General features: G+C 41.9%; 1 long non-coding RNA gene across 1 annotated transcript in view; it reads right to left on the bottom strand.

The window, feature by feature from the left end:
• Positions 1 to 1492: 1492 nt before the first annotated feature.
• Positions 1493 to 20033, bottom strand: part of LOC103348669 (uncharacterized) — a 30360-nt gene continuing 11819 nt past the window's right edge. The window contains exons 2-5 of the long non-coding RNA XR_007917270.2: positions 16890 to 16960; positions 12965 to 13254; positions 7707 to 7867; positions 1493 to 1873 (exon numbers count right to left, since the gene is read on the bottom strand). This is a non-coding gene — a long non-coding RNA (uncharacterized lncRNA). The remainder of the gene's footprint in view (positions 1874 to 7706; positions 7868 to 12964; positions 13255 to 16889; positions 16961 to 20033) is intronic.

Below are 20033 nucleotides of genomic sequence, written 5' to 3'. Positions count from 1 at the left end.
AACAAAGGACATTAAAATTAAGCTGGAGCAAGCGTTTGACCCAGTGGTTAAGCCACTGAGTGAGACTTCCATATATCATATCAGAGTGGCTGTATTGGAGTTCTGGCTCCCTATTCCAGTTTCCCGCTAATGTGTACCCTGGGCATCAGGTGATGGTTCAAATACCCAGAATCAGTACCCAAATCTGGGTTTTGGCCTGGCCAAGCTTCTGCTTCTGCAGGCATTTGGGGTGAGAGCCAGCAGATGGAAGATCTGCATTTGTCTATCTCTGCTTCTCAAGTAAATATTTTTTTTTAAATAAAACCAGGGTGCTTTAGATATCTACTAGTTTACTCCCTGAATGGCTGCAATGGCTGGGGCTGGGCCAAGCCATAGCCAGGATCCTGGAACTCCATCTGGGTCTCCCATGTGGGCGACAGGGTTCCAAGTACCCAGATCATCTTATGCTGCCTACCCAGGCACATTAACAGGGAGCTGGATTCTAAACAGTACTCATATGGGATGCCAACATTGCAGGCAGCAGCTTAAGCCACTGGGCTCCTGATTCCAGCTTCCTGCAAGTGTGTGTTCTGGGATGCAGCGGGTGATAACTCTAGGAGTTGGGCCCTCGACGCCCACATAGGAGACTTAGATGGAATTCTGGGCTCCTGGCTTTGGGCTGGCCTAGTCTAGCTGCCACTGGCTGTGAAGGAGGAAGCCAGTGGAAAGAAGGTTGATTCTCTCTTTGCCTTGCAAATAAATTTAAAAAATGCATAAATAAAAATTTTAAAAAGACAATGCATACTCTGAAAGCTATTCATGGATTGTTAAAAATTGTGTGCACTAAGATAAACTTATTTTTAATTCCATTTTCTACAAACTTTTTGAAGGTCACTCACAGGTGCTTTAAGAAAGGACTGTGTTGGGGCCGGCACCGCGGCTCACTAGGCTAATCCTCCGCCTGCGGTGCCAGCACTCTGGGTTCTAGTCCCGGCTGGGGCACCGGATTCTGTCCCGGTTGCTCCTCTTCCAGTCCAGCTCTCTGCTGTGGCCCAGGAAGGCATTGGAGGATGGTCCAAGTGCTTGGGCCCTGCACCCACATGGGAGACCAGGAAGAGGCACCTGGCTCCTGGCTTCAGATCGGCGCAGCGCACCGGCCATAGCGGCCATTTGGGGGTGGACCAATGGAAGGAAGACCTTTCTCTCTGTCTCTTTCTCTCTAACTCTGCCTGTCAAAAATTTTTTTTAAAAAGAAAAAAAGAAAAGAAAGGGCTGTGTTGGAGGAACATGACTTACTCTACAGGGCTGCTTTACCTAGGTCTGTTCTGCTGAGCAGCACTGACCATTTGAGACAGGATTGGGTTTGGGTCCACTGTGCACCACAGTCATTTTAGAGAAGAGTAAGAAAAGAAAATTCTACCCCAGGAAACACTTTAGCTCCTGAAGAACATTCCATGTAATGCAAGGACATTAGCACCAGCCATATTTTTTTCCTTATCATTATAAGTACATAACAGATTATGAACATCAACAGTCTCTGAGGGCTTTATCTGGCTCAAATACATGTACGTTTCTGCTGTTACCAGCTTTTCTCCTTCCGTGAATTACAAATGCTGCATTAGGCACAGCCTGTGCTCAATCACATCACGTTCTGCGGGTCCTCGCAGTCCCCAAACATGCAGATAAAATGTGAAATATTCAGACTGTGGCTTATTACAAAATTCCAAATGTCCACTTCTCTGAAAGCAGTGACTTGTGTTACTATGAAACCGGAATGTTGCTAGAAACGTGAAGTGGATTTTCCACCTTTGTTCTTGGTCAGAAAAACAGCACAAATCCAACCAGAATCAAGATCCTGAGTTCCTCTGAGCCTATTGTCTTCAGGGTCCAGTTGCTTTTCAGAAAAAAAAAAAAAAAAAAAAAAACTCATCAAGGGGCTGGCTCTGTGGTGTAGCAGGTATAGCCACTACCTACAGTGTCGATATTTCATATGGGTGCCAGTTTGAGTACTCGTTGCTCCACTTCTGATCCAGCTCTCTGCTATGGCTTGGGGAAGCAGTAGAAGATGGCTCAAGTCCTTGGGCCCCTGCACCCGTGTGGGAGACCCGGGAGAAGCTCCTGGCTCCCAACTCTGGCCATTGCAGCCATTTGGGGAGTGAACCAGTGGATGAAAGACCCCCCCCCCCCAATTCCTCTGCTTCTCTAACTCTGTCTTTCAAATAAATAAATAAATCTTTATATATTCATCAAAGTACAGCATCAGAGTGAAAGCAACTTTTGGGGTATTGGGGACTTATATTGATGTCTTAAACACCTATTACACATGTAGAGTCTATCAAGTGACCATCATCAGCCACATGGAGACAAGAACCTTTGCTGTGGCCAGGCACGTGAGGGCCTTGTGAAAATTCCTGTAGAACATGAGGAGAACTACAGGGAGGAGAGACTTTCCTAACAAGCAGGTTAGGAAAGACCAGGTGCTTCTTCCTGGTCTCCCACATGACAACAGGGAAACTCAAGGCAATCACCCCAACTTATGTCTCTTATACACAATAGCCCAGCAACTCCGCTTTTAGGACTTTATCTATTGATATAAAGCACAGTTGTAGGCACTAATTTCAGGATATTCTTGGCAGAAATAAACGTTGAAGTCTGTTTCCATGAACTTTTTTGAAGTGCCACAATGTAAGCTAACAAACAAAAAGCAATGGTGGCTACCGAAACATTATTAAAGATTTTGATACAACCTCAATGGCCATATATTGATATGTGGGGTATTGGTTAAGCAATCATAGCAAAAACCTTTCAGTGAATCAGTGTGCTGCAGCTAATAAAGAGTGATTTTAAATCCTGCCACTTTAGCAAACTTTGTATGAGTTCCAATAGTCTTAGTGGAGTCTTTTGGATCCCCTATGTGTAGAATCATGTGATCTGCAAATAGGGATAGTTTTGACTTCCTCTTTCCCAATTTGTATCCCTTTGATTGCTTTTTCTTGCCTAATGGATCTGATAAAAAATTCAAGGATTATGTTGACTAGTAATGGTGAGAGATTGGAATCCTTGTCCTGTTACTGGATATAATTCGGCGGTAGAGTCACTGGGGTCTGCAGAGTGAGAAACAAAGTGGACTCAGGATAATGTCAAGTAATTTTGAGCTGAACAATTGGAGAAAAGCAGTTGTCCAAAAAAACTCCATGTGCTGACTGGCGCTGTGGCTCAATAGGCTAATCCTCCACCTTGCGGCGCCGGCACACCGGGTTCTAGTCCCAGTCAGGGCGCCGGATTCTGTCCCGGTTGCCCCTCTTCCAGGCCAGCTCTCTGCTGTGGCCCGGGAGTGCAGTGGAGGATGGCCCAAGTGCTTGGGCCCTGCACCCCATGGGAGACCAGGAAAAGCATCTGGCTCCTGGCTTCGGATCAGTGCGGTGCGCTGGCCGCGGTGGCCATTGGAGGGTGAACTAACGGCAAAAGGAAGACCTTTCTCTCTGTCTCTCTCTCTCTCTCACTATCCACTCTGCCTGTCAAAAACAAACAAACAAACAAAAACTCCATGTGCTAACTTCTGGCTTTCCTCCTACTCCTATGCACTGTGTGTGTGTGTGCGTGCGTGCGCATGCACGTGTGTGTTGTAGGCACTATGGGAGAAGACTGTTGTCTGGTTGTGTACAATTTTGGATTGAATGTATAAATTACCTTGAGTGAGAAGGAGAAGGAGAAAGCCTGAGTCAGGGACAATTGTATATTAAAGGTTTACTACCTTCAAGAAAAAACCAGTTGAATATGAAAATCCAAAGATGTCATCACTGATAACAGCCAGAAGGAGAAAAGTCACCGATGGCGTGAAACTTCGTCATGAATTCTCAAGGTGGACTGTCCATGCATGCCTCTGGTTATTGTCAGCTTCCTCCAACTTGGATTCATGTAATGGCAGCATTTTTACATTACTTTTTGTGTTTTTGTCTTGGAGTTTCTTAGAGTATGTTGTGACTTGGTATTTAGACAATTTTCCCTTGGATTAATCTAACTTTAGCTTAAACATTCTTGTTGCTATATGCAACTCATTTTGAATCAGCACTTTGGAATTATAATGCCCTTTTATGTACTTAATTTGTTTCTTTAGTAACAAACATGTGGTGCAAGAATGTTGGTTTTCAGCATTGACTTAGGGATTAGGGTGTGTTTTTACCCAATTAAAGTATTTAGTTCTTGACTACCTCCTACAATTTAAATATTTAAGGCTGTACATCAGACTCAGGCGCAAAGGAAAAATGAAAATGTAAAATTTGGTGCCATCCAGTGGCAAAGTTATGAATTGCAGCATAATTACAATAGGAAAACAACTTCAAATAGAAAGTAACTGCAATTCATAAAGATATGGTGGCTAGGTATGGTAGGAAGAATCACCATGTTCCTAAAGCTGTAGTTATGAAATGCATGACGATATTTTATTTTTATTTAAATATTTATTTATTTTTTATTTGAAAGAGTTACAGAGAGGCAGGGGCAGAAGAGAGAGGGGAAGGAGGGTGAGAGGGAAAGGAAGAGAGAGAGAGAGAGAGAGAGAGAGAGAGAGGGAAGGAGGGAGAGAACGAGAAAGGGTGGTTTTCCATCCGCTGGTTCACTCCCCAAATAGCCCCAACCACCGGAGCTGCGCCAATCCAAAGCCAGGAGCCAGGAGCTTCTTCCTGGTCTCCCACACAGGTGTAGAGACCCAAGGACTTGGGCCATCTTCTACTGCTTTCCCAGGCCCTAGCAGGGAGCTGGATTGGAAGTGGAGCAGCCAGGACTCGAACCAGCATCCATATGGGATACTGGCACTGCAGGTAGTGGCTTTACCTGCTACACCACAGTGCTGGCCCCTGCATGAAGTTTTTATTCCTTAAAAAAAAGTTTTCTGAAAAAAAAGATATGGTATCAATGATTATAAAGTAAAAATAGCACAAATTTGAAATTAGTTTAATGTCAACATAATATAATATAGAAAAAAACTGAGTTAAGAGGAGGAAGATCCGTTATGGCGCTAGTACACTGGGTTAAGCCGAGTCCTGGGACTCTGGCACCTGATGTGAGCACCAGTTTGAGTTCATGCTGCTCTGATTCAAATCCAGTTCCTGCTAATGGCCTGGAAAGGCAGCAGAAGATGGCCCTGCACCCACCTGGGAGTCTCAAATGGAGCTCCAGGCTCCTGGCTTCAGCCTGGCTCGGCTGCGTAACTCTGCCTTTCAACTAGATAAATAAGTCTTAAAAAAAAGAGAGAGAGAGAGAGAGAAAGGGAATAAAGACATGTTCTAGAGTTGCCTCATTTATAAAATCAGAATGTGTTAACTACCTGATAGCTAACAGCTGGAAAATATATCGCTTAAATATCTAACAAACACATATCATACTTTTGCATCTACCACATTATATAAACAGTTAATTTAGACTTTATTAAATTACATCTTTAAGTTATGAATTTGAAACACATTTTAAAAAAGATTTATTTACTTGTTATTTGAAAGTCAGAGTTACAGAGAGAGAAGGAGAGACAAACAGAGAGAGAGAGAGAGAGAGAGAGAGATATCTTTCATCTACCAGTTCAATCCACAGATGGCAGCAAAGACCAGAGCTGGGCCAGGCTGGAGCCAGGAGCCAGGAGCTTCATGCAGGCCTCCCATGTGTGTGAAGGGACCCAAGTTCTTGGGCTCTTCTCTGCTTTCCCAGGCACATTAGCAGGGAGCTGGATCAGAAGTGGGGCAGCCAGAACTCAGACCCATGCCCATATGGAATGCTAGCGGTGCAGACGGCGGCTTAACCCTCTATGCTACAGAGCAGGCCTCAGTGCAAATTTCAATGTTTAGTTCAGTTACAGAGTTTGCAAAAGTCTGAACCTCTGAAATTCATTCACAGGATAAAATATGGGGTACAAATGCTTAGGCGCCAAAATTAAAGGTGAAAATCTCCACTGAATAGAGATGGTTGGTTTGCTTGTAGGTTCATTTTGTTGAAGTACTAGGGAGTTTATGGACATCCATGTAGAGTAACAACCATAAGTATCTAAAACATTTTTATAAAGATTATTTGTTTGAAAGAAATAGCTGGGAGCAGTGGGAGAAAACCATGCACTGCTTCATTCTGCAAATGGTCACAACAGCCAGGGTGGGGTGATGCTGAAGCCGGGCCAGGGACTCAATCTAGGTCTCCCACATGGGGGGCAGGAACCCCCATCTGCTGCCTTCCAGCTTTATCAGCACAAAGCTGGACTGGAAACACTGAATAGCAGCTGCTTAAAGTAAGAATTCAAATATGGGATGTGGTGTTCCAACTGGCGACACAACACCCCTCCACTGTTTTTTAAATAGGCGATATGCACGTAGCAAGATTAAATGCTCAGGATATGTATCAGCTATGATATGAGTTTGGCTGTAGAAATAGACCCAATAATAACTGTGGTTTAAACAAAATAGAAGTATGGTCCTCTCTCATGTTAATGTCTGACAATTCAGATGGCTGGGCCCGCTTCAGAATCACCTGAGGCCGAGTCTACTTCTATCTGTGGCTCTGGGGCCTTGGACATGTGGATGCCTTCTCACAGTCCGTGGTGGTGGCGGCTCTGCTCCTCTTCTCTTCACATCTTTCTGTTCACTCATCCATCTTGCAAATCCTATGAGGCAAATGGATTGAGGAAGGTACGCACAGTTGCTTGTTAGGGTTCATGTCATATTCTGCTCCACATTTTTTAAAAGAATATTTATTTATTTGAAAGGTACAGTTACAGAGAGAAGGAGAGAGAGAGAGAGAGAGAGAGCGAGCTTCCACCCACTGGTTCATCCTCAGATGGTCACAATGGCCAGAACTGGGCCAGTTTGAAGCCAGGAGCCAGGAGGTTCTTCCTGATCTCCTACTTGAGTGGTGGGAGTTCAAGGACTTGGGATATCTTCGGCTGCTTTCACCAGGCCACCATCAGGGAGCTGGATCAGAAGTGGAGCTGCTGGGACTCGAACCAGTGCCCATATAGGATTCTGGTGCTGCAGGAGGTGGCTGAACCCACTGTGTCACAGCACTAGACCCTGACCCACATTTTTAAAAATTATGAAATTGGCACTTGAAAGATTTATTTACTTATCTACTTATTTATTTGAAAGACAGAATGACAGAGGGAGAGAAAGAAAATCTTCCATTACTGGTTCACTCACCCAAATGGCTGCAAAGGCTAGGGCTGGGCCAGGCTGAAACCAAGAGCCAGAAACTCCATCTGGGTCTCCCATGTCGGTGGAAGGGACCCGAACACTTAGGCCATCTTCTGCTGCTTTCCCAGGCAAGTTATCAGGGAACTGGATTGGAAGCAGCACAGCAGGCCTGGAGCTGGGGCTCCAGTATGGTATGCTGGCATCACAAGCCCTGGCTTTTCACCTGCTACGTTGCAACACTGGTCTCCCTGCCCTACATTTTTGCCTCTTTTCTGTGAATATTCCACTCTCAATGGAATATCTAGTACAAATGCAATATCAACATATTCGTATAAGTGAACCATACATCATTTTAAAAGGACAAGTGCTTCCTGTTAAAGAAGAGCATGAAATCCATAAGCATGGGTAATCACTACACTTCGTTTGCTGTGAAATGAATCCCTTGGTTTGTTGTGGTATTGTGTGATGATGAATTGCTGCTGTGTAGAATACTATATCATAGTATTTGGGCCAAAGCACTGCAGAAAGGAAGGGGAATCCACATAGAGGGTAAGGACCTACTTTAGTAAGAACAAAGAGGAGAAGCAGACATCTTGTAGTCCATGCATCTCATCATCTTATGGTTGCTGGGCCTGCAACTGCTCTGCCTTATCTGCATCTTCTTTAGCTTTGGAGGTTATGGTCCAGGTGTGTTCATAACACATCTTCTGAACTCTCAATCACTGTAGGCAGGAGCAGCAAGAACTGTCAGAAGGTCATGGCAGAGAAATGCAAATTAAATATCTCATCCCATTTAGAATGGTTATTGTCAAAAAGACAAAAAAGGAACAAATGTAGGTGAGGACGTGGATAAAGGGGAACTCTCATTATACTATGGACATTACAGAAAACAGTATGGAAGTTCTTCAAAAAACTAAAGAGAACTTCCATGTGATCCTGCAATTCTGCTAGTGGGTATATATCCAAAGGAAAGGAAATCAATATGTTGAATAGATATATCTTCTCATGTTTAGTGTAGTAGTATTCACAAATACCCAACATACGGAATTAACTAGTATCTATCAATGGATGAATGGATAATACATATATATATAAAATATTAATTCATCCATAAAAGACAATTAACTTCTGTCACTTATGTCAACATGGATGGAATTGGAGGGATTATTAAGTAACATAAGTCAGGTACTGTCAAGGAACAGTTTTTATTTTTTTCCGTGCAAATTGTTAAACTCTTTACTTAGTATAGAGTTGGTCCTCTGTGTATAAAGTTAATTGAAAATGGAAATAGTGAGGCAGGCGCCGTGGCTCAATAGGCTAATCCTCCGCCTTGCGGCACCAGCACACGGGTTCTAGTCCCGGTCGGGGCGCCGGATTCTGTCCCGGTTGCCCCTCTTCCAGGCCAGCTCTCTGCTATGGCCTGGGAGTGCAGTGGAGGATGGCCCAGGTCCTTGGGCCCTGCACCCACATGGGAGACCAGGAGAAGCACCTGGATCCTGGCTTCGGATCAGCGTGATGTGCCGGCAGCAGCGGCCATTGGAGGGTGAACCAACAGCAAAAAGGAAGACCTTTCTCTCTGTCTCTCTCTCTCTCACTATCCACTCTGCCTGTCAAAAAAAAAAAAAAAAAAAAAGAGAAAAAAAGAAAATGGAAATAGTGGAAAATGGGAGTGGGAATGGGAGAGGGAGGAGGAGGATGGGTGGGAGAGTGGGTGGGAGGGTGGGTATGGTGGGAAGAATCACTATATTCCTTAAGTTATACATTTCAAATGCATGAAGTTTTTATTCTTTAAATAAAAGGTTTCTTTGAGGGGAAAAAAGAAATGTCAGATACAGAAAGAAATATGTTTTATATTTGGGAACATCAAAATGTTTGTAGAAAATAGAGTTATAAAATGTTTGTTTTGGTGCAAAAATCTTTTAAATACATGCCTAGTTCTTTATGCATTTTCCATGAACTTTTTGAAGAGCTATCATTTGTTGAAACTAAAAAAGCTGACCTCAGAGCACTAACAAGTAGAATATTGGTTACCAGAAGCTTGGAAGGGTGGAAGTTGGGGGAATGAAGAAGACGGTTAATGGGTATAGGTATGCAGATGGATAGGAGGAATAAATTCCATATTCTATAGCATAGTAATTATTTCAAAGTAACCAGTACAGAGGACTTTGAATGTTTTTGACAGAGAAAATGATAAGTATTTAAAGTGATGGATATACCAGTTACCCTGATCTGAACATTATGCATTATTAACATGTATAGATATATCACTCTGTACCCTGTAAATATGAGTGATCCATAACAAGTTCGTGGCAAATTCATATTAGGCACTGATTTCAAATGTTTCTGAATAAAAAATAAATTTATCTTTTAATTCCATTTTCTACACATCTTATGAAATTCCCTTGAAGGTATAATGAATAAATCTCAGTGAAAAATGTTTCTGAAAAAAGTGTTGGTATGTCCTGATTGGCTTCAGCTGTGTTTGTAGATTTCAGTTTAATCTTGTTTATCCCTCAGCTTACATCCATCCTCCTGCCCCAAATGCCTGCACTGTGGCATTCAAACTGAAGCATCAGACGTGAAAAAACTGAGAGAGACTGCTTATATGGTCCTCTCAATTGTGTATGATACATTACTGTAACAAGTTCCTTGATAAATAAATTCATTAATTTCTTTTTTTTTAATTTTTAAAAAAATTTATTTGACAGGTAGAATTATAGGCAGTGAGATAGACAGAGAGAAAGGCCTTCCTTCCTTCCGTTGGTTCACCCCCCAAATGGCTGCTACGGCTGTCACTGTGCCAGGAACCAGATGCTTCCTCCTGATCTCCCACGTGGGTACAGGGGCCCAAGCACTTGGGCCATCCTCCACTGCCCTCCCGGGCCACAGCAAAGAGCTGGACTGGAAGAGGAGCAGCTGGGACTGGAACTGGCGCCCATATGGGATGCCAGCGCTGCAGGCAGAGGATTAGCCAAGCGAGCCATGGCGCCGGCCCCAAATTCATTAATTTCTAAAGACCCAGAACATCAAGGTGGTTCACAATTCAAAAAAGGGGTTTATGGGGGGCTGGCACTGTGGTGCAGTGGGTTAAAGTGCTGGCATCCCATATGGGTGCTGGTTTGAGTCCTGGCTGCTCCACTTCCTATCCAGCTCTCTGTTGATATACCTGGGAAATCAGCTGAGGATGGACAAAGTCCTTGATCCCCTGCACCCTGTGGAAGACTCAGAGGAAGCTCCTGGCTCCTGGAGGCTTCGATTGGCTCAGCTCTGGCCATTGTGGACATTTGGGGAATGAACCAGTGGATGGAAGACCTCTCTCTCTCTCTCTCTCTCTGTGTGTCTCTATTGCTCTCTGTAACTCTGTCTTTCAAATAAATAAACAAATATTTAAAAAGGGGGGTAGGTTTATGAAGGTTAGGTGATCATTAGAATTTTAGCTCAGTCTTTTTATTCAAAGTATGTCTTGTGGATCACTAGACCCCTCAATGGTTATTCCTCCAAAATGGAATGTATAATTGGAATAAACTTACTCAGAAACTGGCAGAATACCAGTTCCTTGACTCTCAGAGTAAAGACTTTAGGATAGGGGCCAGCGCTGTGGTACAGTGGGTTAAGGCCCTGGCCTGCAGCACCGGCATCCCATATGGGCGCCAGTTTGAATCTTGGCTGCTCCACTTCCAATCCAGTTCCCTGCTAGTGCCCCTGGGAATGCAGCAGAGGATGGCCAAAGTCCTTGGGCCCCTACACTCATGTGGGAGATCCAGAAGAAGCTCCTGGCTCCTGGCTTCCAATTGGCTCAGTTCTGACCATTGCTGCCATTTCAGCAGTGAACCCATGGATGGAAGACCTCTGTTTCTATCTCTCTCTGTAACTCTGTCTTTCAAATAAATAAAATAAATCTTTTAAAAAAAGACTTTAGTATAAGAAGAAGAGATGGGAACTACCACATGTCCTTAATATAATCCCTTCTTTCCATATCTATTGTTGCTACATGTCCAGATGATCATTCTCTCTCACCTGGTCTATTGCTTTACTTGATTCCTTGCTTTAGCTTAAGGAATTCTGCAAGCAGCCAGAGTAAGCTTTCCTAGGGGTAAATCAATTTATGTCTTTCATCTGCTCTAAATCCTCCAATGAGTTTTAATGAAAGCTAATGCTTCTATCTCCCATCTCATAAAGTTATTATTTCTACCTCCTTACCAAGTAGAATGTAAACTCTGAGTGCAGTGACTTTGATTTGTACACTGTTGAATCCTTAGTGTGTAAAGCAGTATCTAGCTCACAGTTGACAGTTGATAACTACTTATTTACTTTTTAAATGATTTATTTATTTTACTTGAAAGCCTGAGTTACACAGAGAGAGGAAAGGCCCCAATTGGCCCCAATGGCTGGAGCTGCACTTATCTGAAGCCAGGAGTCAGGAGTGTCCTCTGGGACTCCCACGTGGGTGCAGGGGCCCAAGGACTCCCATGCCATAGCAGAGAGCCAGATCGAAAGTGGAGCATCTGGGACTTGAACATACCGTATGGGATGCCAGCACCACAGGTGTCGGCTTTACCCACTACACCACAGTGCTAGTTCCTTGATAACTATTTATTGAGTAAATGAATAAACATCATTGCAGGAGAGGCATCCCTGATTGCCTATGGGTAAATTTAATACCAGTGGGATATGTTACAAGATCCACTGAAGTGGAATAAGTTAGCCACATACTCCATTCTAACTTTCTTCAATTATACAACTTGCACTTTGATCTTTGATGGTTCCTGCATCTGTTGCATTAGGGGAGATGGGATTGTTCTTTACTGTCCCCAAAAGCCACAATCACAAATTCCAGAAAAATGAAATAAATATTCATTTTAAGGTTATACCCAGTCCAAGCAGTGTGAAAATGTTTAGTGTCAGTATTTAAGGAACCATCCATTAGGACTTGTTCTGAGCACACTGAAGTTCTGACTTTTCAGCCCTTGAGCACCAAGCAACTAGTTACACTCTTACAAAGACATGGATCCTGAACACTGATTATCTTAAACCCCCAAACTGCCAGGACTGAAGTTCCAGCTGCATGACTGTAGCTCACTGGGGGCTGATAGGAGTAATCCTTCCTTAGTTTTAACTTATTGTCAAGTGTTTTCTTGTTTTCCACAGTATAAAGAAGGTTGCTCCTAAGTATGTTGTGCAGAGCAGAAAGGTGAGTGGTTAAAAGGAAAAAATAGGTGCAACAGGAGTCCTTTAAATTAGTCTGTAGAGCATTTACTATACCTGAAATATTTTATAATGTCTTTTCTAGTTATGCACATGCTTTCTTCTTTCAGAATACTTTGACAATTGCAGCCAAAGAGACTTAAAGGATGGTAGTTTTATTTTTTTTTTTTTTTTTTTTTTTTTTTTTTTTTTTTTTTGACAGGCAGAGTGGACAGTGAGAGAGAGAGAGACAGAGAGAAAGGTCTTCCTTTTGCCGTTGGTTCACCCTCCAATGGCCGCCGCGGCTGGCGCGCTGCGGCCGGCGCACCGCGCTGATCCGATGGCAGGAGCCAGGAGCCAGGTGCTTTTCCTGGTCTCCCATGGGGTGCAGGGCCCAAGCACCTGGGCCATCCTCCACTGCACTCCCTGGCCACAGCAGAGGGCTGGCCTGGAAGAGGGGCAACCGGGACAGAATCCGGCGCCCCGACCGGGACTAGAACCCGGTGTGCCGGCGCCGCTAGGCGGAGGATTAGCCTAGTGAGCCGCGGCGCCGGCCAAGGATGGTAGTTTTAAAATCAAATTGCATTTATGGATCATTTGTGTCAGAATAGATCTCCACCAAAGTCACTCATTACCTGCATTGTTTCAAAAGCAGCTTCACATTTTAATTGCAGAAGACAAGCTACACAACTGAAAAATAAGAGCATCTAATCCAGTCTGAATTCCTTTCCAAGAGAATAATCAACAGTGTTGTTAAGAAAATTAAATAGATACATGGTTCCCTTGTAGCCATTATTGCATATTCAGTGCTGAGACTTCTGGTTTGGTTGCCATTGAGGGATTTTTCTTTGAACATGTGAAAATCAAGGTAACAGTTTATTGTCAGACTTTTGTTGCTATGGAAGTATTCATTATCTTGGAACATCTAATGTAAAGGAAACAAGCAGAATTAGTGTAGGTATAAATGGAATATGAACTTGTGACCCCCCTGTATTACAGCTAGAGCAAGTTCTCTTCCTTCCTTTCTCAATACTTTGCCCAAAGCTGATCTGTGGAAATATAGGATAGCATTTGGAGAGGATGAGTGTTCTGGAGAGTCAGGGGAGATAAACCAGGACCAGAGTGTCTTACAATGCTCACTCTGGAGAGGTAGAAGCACCAAAGTGAAGTTTGAGTATGTCACTTGGCAATGTCTATAAATACAGAGTTTTGGCTTTGTGTCTTTAGAAACATCAAGTGATTGATACAAGATCCAGTTTCTAGATTCTTCATAAGACCTAAGCAACAAATGTCATACAAGCCTGATTGCTCTCATTAGTAATTTTTTTCCAAAATAATTCAGACAGCATTATATTCATGTCTTCTAACTATCCACATCCTTGCTGTCATCTATCTGACCCTTTCTCCTTGGCTCTGAACACTAATCTCATACACATCTAAGGCCTCTCATCCTGTCTCAAAGGAACCTTTCCGTCAAGCCTTCAGTTATCTCTATGGAGCAAAATTTTGTAGCTTGACTTTTGGCTTCTGTAGTGCCAGAATTTCTATAAGGGAAAGGCATGGAGGTTATAAGAGTGTCGGTGAGCAGGGTCTGGAGATCTGTAGAGAAGTTGTATGGGCAACAGAAAGAGAAAGCACACGTGCTTCTAAAAAACGTTGCCCCCAAAGTGGGAGTCTTCGCTCACATCTCTCTGGTGAGGACTGATCACATGGTCACGTGCAGGGTTAGGAAATCAGGTTCCCAGCCATCTCTGCCTAGGCACTATGCATGCCACAGAGTGAAGAAAAGTGCAAAACTCACAAGCTTCAAAACGGAAAGCTGATTTTTATAGACAGCACACAGCAAACAACAAAAAATTCTAAGAGTTCAAATGATCAGAGGAGATAGATACAATTGAAAAACTTACCATTTTGATGTTGTTTCTGATTTTAATCTCCAGAGTGCTGGGTATATGGTAAATTAAATTCTTTGGCATACAAACATTGCCTGAATCAGAGACTGAAGCTTAGTAAATGCTACACAAAAGTAAAGTTTCTTTGCTCAGGGAAGGCTTTACTTTCTCTGTCCCATGTGCCTAATACAACGGCCAACTCGCAGAAGGTTTATAGTGTCAGTCAGCTCTGGATAGTGTAATGAAGCAAGGGCGATGCTGAGAGACTCCAACAAACACACATACACACATAAACACTCATAGACGTATACACTCGTAAATACACACAGGCATTTTGGGAAGATCTTAATATTTTGAAAACTTAAGATTAAATGATTTTCAGCACCTTTAACAGGAAGAGAATACAAAGTTATAATGTAGAATTATTTATTTATGAAAGGAAATAATTATCTAAAATGAAAAATCACAATTTGCAAATTTTAAAAAGGTGGTAAGTAAAATAAGTGTCACAAAATCAAGAAAATTAACATTGTTATTAATTACCTGACACTTCTCAAATGCTTTCTTGCCCACATTTTTGACTATGTGATTACTTCATATGAAATATTTAGTATAGTGATAAGAAAGATAATTTGGTATTTCCTCGGGAATGATTAATTTTTTTATTACTGACTGTTAAGAATCACAACATATATAACTTTAGGCAATAGTGTTCTGCAAGGTTATACTTCATAATTACAGAGATTCTGTAAGTTCTTTTAAAATAATTTCATCCAAAAAGAAAAAAAAAACTGTATTGGGTATTCGTGATTGTATATAAAATATGTTAGTGAATAACATTTTTAAAATGTTTATTTTTAATATATTTAAAAGGGATAGAGAGAGAGAAAGAAAAAGAGAGAATTTCCATCTACCCATTCACTCCCCAAAATGCCCACAATAGCCAGGGTTAGGCCAGGCTGAAGCCATGAGCTCAAAACTCCAACAAGGTCTCCTACCTGGGTGGCAAGGACCCAGGTTCTTGAGATATCATGTGTTGCCTCTCAGGGTACGTTAACAAGAAGATGGATAAGAAGAGGGGTAGGTAGGACTCAAATCAGCACTTCAATATAGGATGTGAGTCTTCCAAGTTGTGGCTTAACCAGCTGTGCCACAATGCCACCCCTGAATATATTCTTACCAAAAGAGAGTCTCCATCCCATAAGATGTTGATGAGATTTCACCAAGCTTACGTGTCTGACTGTTGGGAGAATTTTCCATTGGTCCACTCCAGCTGCATATTTTACAATCTTTCAAAATATCCTCCACCCGTGATCTGGTCCCAGACATTGGAAACATATCCATGCCTTAAAATGACCTCTCTGTGAGGCTGGTGCCATGCGCCAGCATTCCATATGGATGATGAGTTCTAGTCCTGGTTGCTCCTCTTCCAGTCCAGTTCTCTGCTGTGGCCTGGGATAGCAGTGGAGGATGGTGCAGGTGCTTGGACCCCTGCACCCGCATCCAAGAACAGGAAGAAACTCCTGGCTCCTGGCTTCGGATTGGTGCAGCTTTGGATCAGTGCAGCTCGGGCTGTTGTGGCCATTTGGAGAGTGAACCAATGGAAGGAAGACCTTTCTCTCTGTCTCTCTCTCTGTCTGTAAACTCTACCTGTCAAAAAAAAAAAAAAAAATGACCTCTCTGTGCTTTCACAGTGGTAGTAGGAATAATTCTGAGAGTTGTAGCTAGAAATAACTATTCATGGAAGTGACTGTAAGTGACACATATACTCCACAAACTCAAACTAAATGTATCTTCAACTTACATTTTGAAAAAATCCCCAAAATGTATGTAGCTACCACAGTGCCACAGCCCTAGTGTGAGCGGGGGCAAGTCAGCATGGAAAGAAGTAGCTATCTTGATTCACTGAAATGAAAATATCCAACTTTCATGAATTAAATAAAAGCAGATGCATACATTGTTAGGACCTTTACCATTCAGGGGTCAGCCTGAAAAACAGAACCAGTAGATGGGGCTAGTGCTGTGGCGCAGTGTGTAAAGCTGTCTCCTGCAGTGCTGGCATTCCATATGGGCGCTGGTTCCAGTCCTGCCTGCTCCACTTCTGATCCAGCTCTCTGCCATGGCCTGGGAAAGTAGTAGAAGATGACCCAAGTCCTTGGGCCCCTGCACCCATGTGGGAGACCCAGAAGAAGCTCCTGGATCCTGGCTTCGATTGGTGCAGTTCTAGCTGTTTCAGCCAATTGGGGAGTGAACCAGTGGTTGGAAGACCTCTCTCTGCTTCTCTTCTTCTCTCTGTGTGACTCTCACTTTCAAATAAATAAATAAATCTTAAAAAAAAAAAAAACAGAACCAGTAGAGAATACAGATTAAAAGGTTTATTGAAAGAAATTACTTTACACAACTGTGGCAGGATGGAATATTAGGTATGGAAAAGTCTGCTGTCCTCAGGATTTCATTTTCATTAGGGACGCCTCAGCTCTCCTCTTAAGATCTCTCAAATGATTGAGTCAGACTTCTAGATACTGTCTAGGAAAATCTCCCTTACTTAAAATCAACTTATTATAGGCTTTAATCACACCCACAAAATACTATTACAGAAACACTTAGATTGGTGTTTAATTCAATTTCTGGTGATGGCAGTCTACGCATGTTGACAAATGAAACTCACCATCCCTGGGACGTTTCCAGGCTTTGAAAGTGGCTCATGTGAGTAAGGGTTCCTGAAGCTCACCTTCACACCTAGGGGGCACATAGAGAATGAAGAGGGAAGGGGTGAAGAAGACTCTAGAACTGCTTCACATCTTGGATCAACTGTGTCTTATAGACTCATGTACTCATCCTGGACTCGGTTACCAGGGATTGCTCTAGCTTGAGTTCATAGAAGGAACCACAGTGGATTCTCCAGGTGACTTGGTGTTTGACCCTTGAGGAATGGTAAATTAAGGATCATATTTTGTACGACATCATACAATTGGAGATTGAATAGAGTTATTTGCTTCTATTACTATATACTTGAATATAATAACAGTTGCTATCAATGAAAATCTTAGTTTTGAGAAATTGTGCTAATTTTCAATGCTCACAAAATTACCAACATTGGGCTTTTTTTTTTTTTTTAAGAATAAGGACTTTTAAACATCAAGAAGGCAATAACAATTAATAGGTATTTGAAACTAATTGGCTTTTCAAAATCAATGTAGTTAACTGCATTTTTTCAGACTTGAGAGAAAGATTCTTTTGAAATAAATACGAGAGGCATGAATAATGCTTTTGAAATATTGGACATTGGGGACAAAGCACTTACTAAGTTTTTTCGTTCTTCTTTTTTTCTTTTTTGCAGATAGAATCTACTCAGGGTGATATTTTGTAAGAGTCATTGGTATACTTGTGTCAGTGTTTGATATATTTGGACCTTGGGTTTGAAATGTGGGTAGAAGTGTTCGAAGAATTAAATTTTGTTCCTCTGTTCAAGGATAAGAGCCCCTGAGAATGCTACTGCATGGGATAGAGCAGCTTCATTGTTTTCTACAGCATGCAGTGAATCTTTATGTGCATCTGCGATATCATCAGTTTTTTGTTTGCCAGAGTTTCTTTAGGTTTTGCTTTGATTTACCTCAATCACTGCTATTTTTTAAAGATTATTTATTTATTTGAAAGGCAGAGTTAGAGAGAGGCGGAAGCAGAGAGAGAGGGAGAGAAGTCTTCTATACTCTGGGTTACCCTCCAAATGTCGGCAAAGGCCAGAGCTGGGCTGATCTGAGGCCAGGAGCTTCTTCCAGATCTCCCCTACAGGTGCAGGGGCCCAAGGACTTGGGCCATTTTCTACTGCTTTTCCAGACTGTAGCAAAGAGCTGGATCAGATGCAGAGAAACCAGGACTTGAACTGGTGCCCATATGGGATGCTGGCATTGCAGGTGGTGGTTTTACCTGCTATGCCACAGTGCAGCCCCAATCATTGCTAATTTTTAAGCTCTAGTCTACATGGTCAAGTACTCATAATTGGAGAGGAAAAAATGTGTATACACACATACATCACTAAGTCTACATAAAATCTCTTACTATATCCAGACATATTCTGAATTCTGCCAGGTGAACAGAGAAGGCATTGTCTGTATAGAGGTTAAATCTGTATTGAAACTACCAGGAATTCAGAAGTTCCTAAGGTGCAAAGGTTAGAGAGGAATATAAGTTGCAGTAGTTTCCTGTAAGAAATGCCTTCACTTCATAGTGTTTGTTGTTTTTCATAATGTATTAATATGATCATTGGGAATAGAAAACTCTCAACTCCTAACTATTTAGCAATTAGAACCACAATCACCTCCAATTAGCTTTTGCATACTACTATTCATGTCTTTCTCTAATTAATTCCAGAAACATTTATTGAGTGTCCATTATGTGTTATTCACCATGCTAGATCTTTATTAGAATTAAGATTAGTCAATATGACCTGATTTAACAAGAATTTATCACCAGCTCTCTCTTTTTTAGAATTTGGGATTCAGAACTCAGGAAAAAAATACAGAGCAGCTTCTCATGATTTGGGAAGTTTCTACCAGCTCATGAGTTGGAATGTGGAAACCATCCTTCATAACATTCAAGAAAAAATTGCAATGGACATCTGTATATCTTTTTTTATTTTTCTATCATACACAAATTTCTCAGAAATGCATTTCTGCTGACATTGTTTTTACTGTAAATATACTACTACCCAATAATTCTATTTCCTTGATATTTAAAGTTAGCCTAAGAATCAACTCATACGAGACATTCTTCCTTTACCAGTGTTCTTGTTGAAATACTTGGATTGATATCTGCTGTAAGATAGCATTTTTCCTTCTCACTTGTTTCTGCCTCTGTTCTTAGGCAAGAGAGTTGTACACCACATACCTCACTCCTGCTTCAGAGAAACTTGGAAGTGAGCCCCTCTGACCCTTGTCTTTGCTCACTTTTATACTCATTCCTCTCCATGGGAGGAAGAACTGCAAACTAGATTCACGGGAGTCTGAGTCACTGTACTAAGATCAATGCTTTTGGGCGACAGTCTCTTAAATTCTTCCAACTGTTGGAGTTAGAAAATAATTAGATAAATTGGATAGTGTCCTCACCACAAGCAGAAGACTGGGTAAATGAAGTAAACCTATCATTCTCATTCATGTGACTGGTTGGGTTGGTGAGTTGACTGCTTTTTTTTTCTTTCTTTTTTAAAAATTCTACTTAAGTTATACAAGTTTCATGCATTTTATATATACAGATTTAGGAACATAGGGACACTCCCTCCTTCCCATGCTCCAACTCTTTCATATGCTGATTTTATTTCTCTTGTGTAAGTTTCAAGGGGTGGGATAGCATTGAATCTGTAAATTACTTTGATAGTATGGACATTTTGATGATATAGATTGTTCCAATCCATGAATATGGAATATTTTTCCATTTTTAATATTTTCTTCTATTTCTTTCTTTAGTGTTTTGTAGCTTTCATCGACATCCTTGGTTAAATTTATTCCAAGGTATTTAATTCTTTTTGGAGCTATTGTGGATGAGATTTATCTTAAAAGTTCTGTCTCTTCCTCTCTGTCTCCTGATCTCTCTCCCTCTCTCTGTCTCTCCTTCTCTCTGACTCTTTTCTCTCTGTGTCTCTGTCTCTCTCTCTCAATCTCTTTATTATGCTCTCCTTCTCCCTCTTTTCCTTCTTCACCCCTTCCCTCCGGTCTGTCCTGTTTCCCCCAATAAGCCCTTACCCTTAAAAAAAAATTCTGTCTCAGTTATGACATTGTCTGTGTATACAAAAGCTGTTGATTTTTCTGTGTTGATT

This window comes from Oryctolagus cuniculus, chromosome 3 (assembly GCF_964237555.1).
Source record: "Oryctolagus cuniculus chromosome 3, mOryCun1.1, whole genome shotgun sequence".
NCBI lineage: Eukaryota > Metazoa > Chordata > Mammalia > Lagomorpha > Leporidae > Oryctolagus > Oryctolagus cuniculus.
Note: the sequence above shows the minus strand (reverse complement) of the source record. Positions and strands in the feature narration are given on the sequence as shown.